This window comes from Merops nubicus, unplaced genomic scaffold (assembly GCF_000691845.1).
Source record: "Merops nubicus isolate BGI_N331 unplaced genomic scaffold, ASM69184v1 scaffold378, whole genome shotgun sequence".
Lineage (NCBI taxonomy): Eukaryota > Metazoa > Chordata > Aves > Coraciiformes > Meropidae > Merops > Merops nubicus.
This window is the reverse complement of record NW_008624871.1, coordinates 31,792-40,544: the sequence shown is the minus strand read 5'-3', so window position 1 is coordinate 40,544 and position 8,753 is coordinate 31,792.

The following is an 8,753-nucleotide window of genomic DNA, read 5'->3' as shown; positions in this document are numbered from 1 at the left end:
GAAACTGCCTGGCAGAAAAGGACGTGGGGGTGCTGGTGGGCAGCTGGCTGAACATGAGCCAGCAGTGTGCCCAGGTGGCCAAGAAGGCCACCAGCATCCTCTCCTGGATCAGAACTAGTGCATCCAGCAGGAGTAGGGAAGGGATTGTGCCCCTTGACCCAGCACTGGGGAGGCCACAGCTTGAGTCCTGGGGTCAGTTTTTGGTGCCACAGTGTAAAAAAAAGACAGTGGTGCTGGAGTGGGTCCAGAGAAGGGCAATGAAGCTGGTGAGGGTTTGGGGAACGTGGTTTATGAGGAGCTGTTGAGGGACCTGGCATTGTTGATTCTGGAGAAGAGGAGGCTGAGGGGACACCTTCTTGCTCTCTACAGCTCCCTGAAAGGAGGTTGGAGTGAGGTGGGGGTTGGTCTCTTCTCCCAAATAACTAGTGATAGGATGAGAGGAAATGGGCTTAAGTTGTGCCAGGAGAGGTTTCAAGTGGGTATTGGGAAGAATTTCTTTCCTGCCAAAGCGGTGAGGCATTGGACCAGGCTGCCCAGGGAAGTGGTGGAGTCACCATCCCTGGACGTGTTCAAAAAACGTGTGGACATGATGCTTTGGGACATGGTTTATTGGTCATGATAGTGTTGGGTTGACTGTTGAACTTGATGATCTTCGAGGTCTTCTCCAACCTTATTTTTTCTGTTATTCTATACCTGAGATATGAAGGGCTTATACAAAAGCACAGTTTTGGGGTTTGTTTTCTGTCATTTCTGTTTGTTCAGCATTGAAGTCTTAGTACAGCACATTCACACAAATCTTAAACGGCAGAAGTGAAAAAAAATTTGGGAACTTTTGAAACCATAGCTGATAAGTAGTGGCTTGGAGTAACCTTTAGGATAGTGGCAATGGTTCTATGTTGTCAGCAGGATAAAGCACCAGGAAAAAGGAATTAAAAAGCTGGGATATGTCTGTGCTAGAAGATTTTACCCTTATATTTAGCTTTCTCTTTTCCTGTTTCACTGTGCTTATTTTGGATTTTTTTTTTTTTTTTTTTTTTTTTGTCTTAAACCCTTCTCAACTGGCCTGCTTGTTCCTCAGTTGCATTTGCTTGATTTTTGCTTCACCTGTTAGAAGTCATTTATTTATTTTTATGCCATAAAGACATACAGGTGACCTACACTTTTATTTCTCTTGGTCTTAGTACATACGTTGCACCACATAACACCAGTTGTGCCTGTAAATGTTGTATAAGCTTAACTATGATACCATAAAAGTATGCATTTCAGGATTTTCATAAAATTGACTTCAAAGGTAGTATGGTTATGGTAGCTATGGTAACTAAGACTAAAATACGCTAAAATATGCAAGGAAGTGAAAAAGGGGAAAAAAAAAAAGTAAGTTAATGGTTTTGTTTTCGTAATTTTAAGTTAAACAATTTTTTTTTTCCCAGTAGATTGCCTAAGTGCCAGTCAGTCTTTTTTTTTTTTTTTTTTTTATTTTTAAAAACCCTTTAAAAATAGTGGAGAGGCTGCACCAGGTTGTAATTTTCCTATGTAAACTAAAAAATATATCAGTCTACCCACTATTTTCATAGCAAGCTCATTCCTTGGGCAGAAGCAGTTGTGAAGGCTTCCTGGAGCATTCCAATTAGGTTGCTGCTTTATGTGCTGAAGAGCTGGTAGGCAGCATCTCCGTGGCTTTGTGGCCTTCGTGATCATGAAATAGTAATCAGTTTGGTCCTGAGGTAGTTTTACAGTGTGGTACAGACTGAACGGTCAGGGCAGCCAGGCTGACAAATTGTAGCTTGCCGTCTTCTCTTTAAATGAACTTTTGAACGTGTAAAGAAAGAAATGGCTTTTCTTAGAAATATTTCTATTGTAAAATATTTATCATGTTTAAACTTCTGAAAAATAATTCCAATCGTTGAGTTTCATCTGTAGGTATAGAGGAAAGATTTAAAGGAGAGTGTGTTAACTTCCTACTTGTCTTCAGGGTTTCTTTTTAATTTAATGATAATATTTAATTACTGTATTGTAAAGGATTAAGAGAGTTGCTCCATAATAGCTATAATCCTTTGTGTTTGACACATTCAGAGGCTCGTAGAAATATTAACAAATCTGCGCAACACTTTGGTGGGGGAGATGCGAGGCAGTAAGATGGAAAGGTTGAGTTATTCAAGGTCAGTGTTGAAGTAAATATTGGATCCAGGATTAAAGCTGTCCTCAGTCTTGTAAAGAGCCTGATTTCCTGCTTCTCAGCATAATATCTTGTCTTTAGTTGATGGTCCAGCTCCATCGAGTTTTCCTGAAGCCAAGTACACTTCTAATACCTCTAGAAGTTAAACGGAAGGGAGAATTTTGCTGACAAAGAATAAAAGATAGGGTTTTTAGCTGTGTTAATTTTGAGCCATGTTGCTTTTGGTTAATTATTCTTGAAGAGATGTGTTAACTTTTCAATTGAGAAATAAATTTCATATTAATAATGAAAATTAAGAAAAAGGTATGTTTTAAGTTTTTCTTGCAGCACAGGTGTGACTTACATGTGAACTGACACAGTAAACCTGAAATATCTGATGATAAATGAGCATGTGCAAAAGGAGAATGTTACAAAATACTTGAATGTTTTCATTAGAAATTTGACTGTAAATTTGGTCCATATCACTAACTGTCACTCCAAGCAGTGTTAAACTGAGTATCTGTATTCCACTGGAGGAAAAACTGCATTCAAATCTCAACATTTGTTGCTTCAGAAGCTGACGTGGTAGATTAAGGTTTTGTGAGAGTAGCAGCAGGTCCATACTCTCTGGATTTCCTGGTATTATTGTATTTAATGCTAATGAGGGAGAGCCAGGCTTGATGTAGGACTTCAGACAGCATTTAGAGGCAGGATTTGTTAATATAATCAGTCCTCTGCTTTTGTAGGAGTTTGGCTCCTTAATCTTTCTTTTCCTTCTTTAGTGCAAAACGGGCGTGGCTTGCTTTCTCTCCACCGGTGAGCAGTCTTGGTCCAGGCTTCTGGTGCGTCATCTCTAAACCTGTCAAGCTGTAGTTTAAGACCTTTCTGTCTTGCCTTTCCCCAGTTCGATTAAGAATTATTTTCACTCTGTTTCCTATTTACACCTAATTGAAATTCACTTCCCAAGATTTAACAGCTTTCTTAGCCAGTTCCTCAAGAGCTTGTCTTCACCTTCATGTGCTTCTTGGCCCTGTCTGTCCCAGTGTTCTTCAATATCCTATTCTTCCCCACCTTCTTTGCTCACTCTTCTTTTTGCCCTGAAGGGCATTCTTCTAGCTCCCTTGTTTGTGTGTTATTGTCATGTTCTTTTTCTGGGAAAGTGCTCTAGGACTATTTAGTTAATTTTTTGGGAGTGCTACTAGCCCAGGTGATGGCACCTTCCAGTTTTACATTTTTATTCCTTATTTATCTCACCTAAGTCTATTGTCAGCTGCTGTTTATGATATCTTTAGCAGAAATTTTTCTTAGTTTATGCTTGGGATGGCCCAGCATATTTTCCTACTATTTTTGTCCATTTCTCTTGATCTTAGTGTGGGGAAGAGGAATAATCTGTCTCCCCCACCCCAAGTCTTATTGTCTCTTACACTTCACCTACTTTGTTGCTTACATGTAGCTTTACCTTTCTGTCCAACTAAATATGCTTCATGTAGTGTTTTTCACTGTAATTTCATTTCTATAGTCTTCTCTTTCTCTGTCCTTCCAACAAAACTCTCCTCTAGTACGAAAAAAAAAAAAAAACAAAACCAAAACAAAAAAAACCCAACCAAACAAAAACCCCCCAAAAAAACCACCCAAAAGGCAAAACAGTGTAGTGAAATGACACTATCCAAATCTTGAACTGACTGTGCCCGCACACGGTTGATCCCTCTTCTGCACACACCACCTTTTTTTAGCGTCCAGTTTGGTGGCATCTGTCCTCTTCAGATAACTTGCATTTCTGCTGCTGTCTGTCCATTGCTGTTGCTCTGAGTTTCTTCTTCTGGTTGAAGAAGAGCTCAATGTGAGCCAACAACGTGCCAGTGCGGCCCCGAAAGCGCCGTATCCTCCCCCGCATCCAAAGCAGAGTGGCCAGCAGGTTGAAGGAGGGGATTCTCCCCCTCTAATCTCCTCTCATGAGACCCCACCTGGGGTACTGCATCCAGCTCTGGAGCCCCCAGCACAAGAAGGACATGGACCTGTTTGAACAGGTCCAGAAGAGGGCCACAAAGATGATACAAGGGCTGGAGCACTTCTCCTGTGAGGCTAGGCTGAGATAGTTGGGGTTGTTCAGCCTGGAGAAGAGAAGGCTCTGGGGAGACCTTATAGGAACCTTCCAGTGTCTGAAGGGGAAATCTCTCTACAAGAGATCTGGGGAGGGACTTTTTACAAGGGCTTGTAGTGATAGGATGGGGGGTGATGGCTTCAAACTGGAAGAGAGGAGAGTAAGATTAGATGTAAGGAAGAAGTTCTTCACTAGGATGGTGGTGAGACACTGGCACAGGTTGCCCAGGGAAGTTGTAGATGCTCCACCACTGGATGTGCCAGGTTGGGTGGTGCTTTGAGCAACCTGGTCTAGTGGGAGGTGTCCCTGCCCCTGGCAGGGGGATTAGAGCTAGATGATCCTTAAGATCCCTTCCAACCCAGACCAGTCCATGATTCTTAGATCATGGTCCTAATCTCAGTGTAACCACTAGCTCAGAGATCTTTTATATGAGACTGGTTTTTTTTTGCCCCCCTGTATCCTGAATATCTTACAAGCCTGTAGGATTGTTACATTTTCTGAAATGTCTTCTGTTCTTCCTGTTAAAGTCCTTTAATGTTTGCATTAAATTGGTGAAGAAAAATAATTAGTAATTCTTTTTTTCTTTTTTTCCAGAGTCAAATAAACTAGGTGGCTTTTTTTTTTTTTTTTTTTTTGTGCTACCATGCTGTTTTCCTTCTCAGTTGCAGCACCATTGATTATTGTTTGTGGTTAAGTGGCACTTAGGAATCCATGCCCTGTCATGCTTGGTGTATCTGTTTGCTCTGAAGCACCAAGTCTACCTTTGGTTGTGTTTTTTTTTTTTTATTTTATTTTTGTTCAGTGTCTGGTACTTAATGAGCTCTAACCTGCCGAGGCAGGTGATGCTACCTGCTTGCTGGAAACAACCTGGCTAGATCAGTAGCACAGCAGCTTAGTTCAGCAGCGTGGGGGGAATCTTCTACAGGTGTTGTCCAGATGTGTTGGGTATATGTCTAGAAGTGGGAAGGCTGATGCTAAAGAGTTTCAGATGTTGGTATATGATTTTTCACAAGGGGTGGAATTTTTTTGAAGGCTTAGGGGAAGGACAGACTTTGCTCAAGGTTCCTTTGGTTTATTACTGTAAGATTTATAGCATTGCCAAGCCCCTTATTTGGACTGATCCCAGACCTGCCACCCCTCATCCATTTGGAGTCCAGAGCTCTCCTCCTCTATTTTCCCAGCTTTTACTCCAAAGGTGGGGGGAAAAAAAAAAAAAAAAAATCAGCATTTGAAGTGTTTTTTTTTTTTTTTGAAGGGATTTGTTTGTTCAGTTATTCTAAATGAGAAAGTAAAGAAAGTTTTAAGGAGACTTTGAGATTTCCATAGTTTTACTCTATATCCCATGATAGGGGTTTACACTTTTAGAGCATTAATGTTATTTCAGTTTGAATTCAACCAACTTGCTCCCTGCCCTGTTAAAGTCACTTTGTCTCAGTTCCCTACCACTCTAGACTTAAAGCTGTTACCTTTTGTCCTGCATCCACTCATCCTGACACTAAAAGGAAAGCTTGAGTGAAGAAAACATTCCGGAAACAGTTTATCCTTTCTAGTTGATACAGATTGTATAATGCAGGGTGGTGGCTTTTTGTGGACTTTTTTCTTCCACTGCTTTTAAGGTCAAATGTCTTCCCAAATGTCTGAAATTTTTCAGCAGTTCACGTTGTTCTTACTACCCAAACAACTTTGGTGGGTGGCTGTATGGTGAGAGATGCTTGTCCTGTGCCCGGGCTCTTGAGCCTCATCCTTCAGTACTGCGTGGAGTTGACTGGCAAGACCTCTTCAAATCTGACCTTTTTGTGGGATACAGTTATTTCAACATGCTTTGTTCTGTGTATCAAATCACAGAATACCCTGTTCTCTGTCATTCCAGCTACTGTGCACAAAAGCAACGTTTCCTAATTTACTAATTTCCTATCTTCCAGAATGTCCTTTCTTAAAGAATAGAGGGAATCAGGGCTGTCCATTCTTATATGGTGCTTCTACTCCGAGTATCTTGTTACAGGGATCTAATTAAATGTGTTAAGTGCTAGTTCTTTACAGCTGGTATCACTGAACTTTTTTCCTTATTTAGGAAAAACAATGGACACAATTTTATGGCAATCTGAACATGGCCACTCATGGGAAGGTATCATTTTTAACTTGTAGCAAGGTTTGAATGGCTGGCAACAAAGTCCAGAGACATTATTTGTGTCATTACAAAATGAGTCTGTGAGCTACAATGTTTCTAGGGCTGCCCTCCTCTCTTGTTCTGTAGCTTCAGGCACTGAATTGCAGCTTGTCTTTGGTTCATGTCCTGGCTTTCTTCTGGCTCAGAATTGTGCGTGTTCTGCTTTTTGCTGGATTCTTCTTTTGTACCTGTCTTATGTAGGCTGGCACAACAGCAGAGAGTCCTAAGAACTGCTCTAAATGCACGTTCATGTTTCTCCTACCTCCCCCCCCCGGGCTCCTCTCTTTCCCTCTTGCCCCTTCCCAAATTCCATTAATATTTACAGACCAAGAGCAAATACTCCAGCATTAGCCTCAAATTCAGAATGAGATTTTTCTGGCTCTATCTGCAGCTAATGCAGAAGACAACAGAACTTAGAAATGTGCTTTTATAAAAAGAAAAAAAAAAAAGGCCTTTTCATATCCAGCACACTGGATGAATTGTTAGATATAAATAGGCCTACAAAGACCAGAGCATATGTAAGAAAACATTACATGTAGTGTTGTTGGAAGGCAGAGGAACATAACATTATTTGCTCATCAACTGAGCTTTGACTTTTTATAAACTCTTTTTCACCATTGTTTCTTCAAATGTTGTGTGGGGAGAAAAAGCTTGTTTTCTTAGTGGTTCATTTACAGGATAAGCAGTAGAATAAAAAAACCCAAATGAATATGTTTGCCAAAGGTGAAAGAGAACTGTGTAATAGTTGCACAGCAATAATGTACAAACTAAGCATTTGCAAGGGGGTATATAAGCAAACTTTCACCTTCAGTCCACCAGTGAAATTCGGCAAACGTAAATTTCAAACAGAAATTAGGAAGGGAGTGAAAAAGATGAAGAATTCAGATGATTTGCATTGTTTTCTTTGACCTCGAACTACACATTTTCTTTAATATCTGTCATTCAATGCGTAACAAGGGTTCTTAACCTTTATAAATTGACTTACAAATAAAAAGCCAAAATAAAAAGATAAATATTTCTGTTCTTCCAAAGTGCTTTTATTTTAATGTTTTTTTATTTGTCAGAAAGTATTTGCTGACTTCCCCTGTAGTCTGCTCATGCAATTACTCCTCTGTGACCCCTTCCCATGAGCGTTTCAAGTCTTGCGTTTCCCTGGCCATGGGAAGGACAGCTGGTGTCCGATTCCAGCATGCATGAGGTTCTGGCTACTGGTGACCTCAGCTAGTTGCCAGCAGATAGTTTTTTTCAACTACGTGAAGTGACTGGATTGAGTCCCTCTTGTTGTGAAGCCAGGGGTTATTTGGGAGCATAGAAACTGAGCTGCATTCTTGAAATGTAGAAGGAGATTGTCTGCACGTTCTGTGGAAGATGATTTGGCAAAGCAGTCCAGAGAAGCTGGCTCTGCAGCGTGCACGTGCTGCTGCTCTTCTAAGGAACTGTGAGAACATACTTTAGTAAAGAATTCCTGAGTCTATCATCCTAAAATACATAGCCACAGAAAAAGGGTTGTGTTTTTTGGTTTTTTTTTTTTTGTTTTGTTTTGTTTTTTTTTAAATTTGGTATGGATTTATTTATTCTTAAATTCCTGTCCTTCCAAGAAGATACAAGTACCTGCCAGTCTGGGCTTTCTTATTTTCTCCTCTACTCTCTGACAGTAGAACTGGGTTATCTCAGTGTGCTGATGAACCTATGTTTTCCAGATAAATAAAAACATAAGGATTTATTTTACAAAACTGAAACAGTTGGATTGCCTTTTTATTTTACTGGGATAAGCACCCACGATGCTCTGGGGAATGGAGAATGATCTAAAATAAGCCTAGCTGTTTTCTGTTGTTTATCTGTTTCTTTTTGCATCTGTCTTAGTATTTATTGCTACCATCTGCATTTCATTTCAGGTTGTCTAATGTCTTATTCTGCATGTTCTGTGCCTATTTTCTTTACATAGCCTTGGGCTGTAATATCACCACTCGCCTACGAGAGATCCATTTCTATCTGCAACAAAATTAATTGCGTTCATCTGTGTAATTCATTTCTAATGAATGCCTTGCTCCTCATTAAACAGTGATTTACCTTTGTTTCCCTTTCCTACCCTGTCAAGACTAAACATTTCAAAGTCCTGTGGAGAGATGCTAATTTCAGAAAGCAAAAGTCAGTGCAGCTAGGAACTCACAAACACCGTCCTAGTTGGCACTTTCAAAGATATTCACGGGACTTTTTGTGAAATACAGTTTGCAGGTGAATAAGATGACTCAAAATGTTTTCTTAGTCATAAGCTTTCAGCGTACAAATACAACACTTCAGAGTTTTAGTGCGTTTCTCCTTGTTGATGT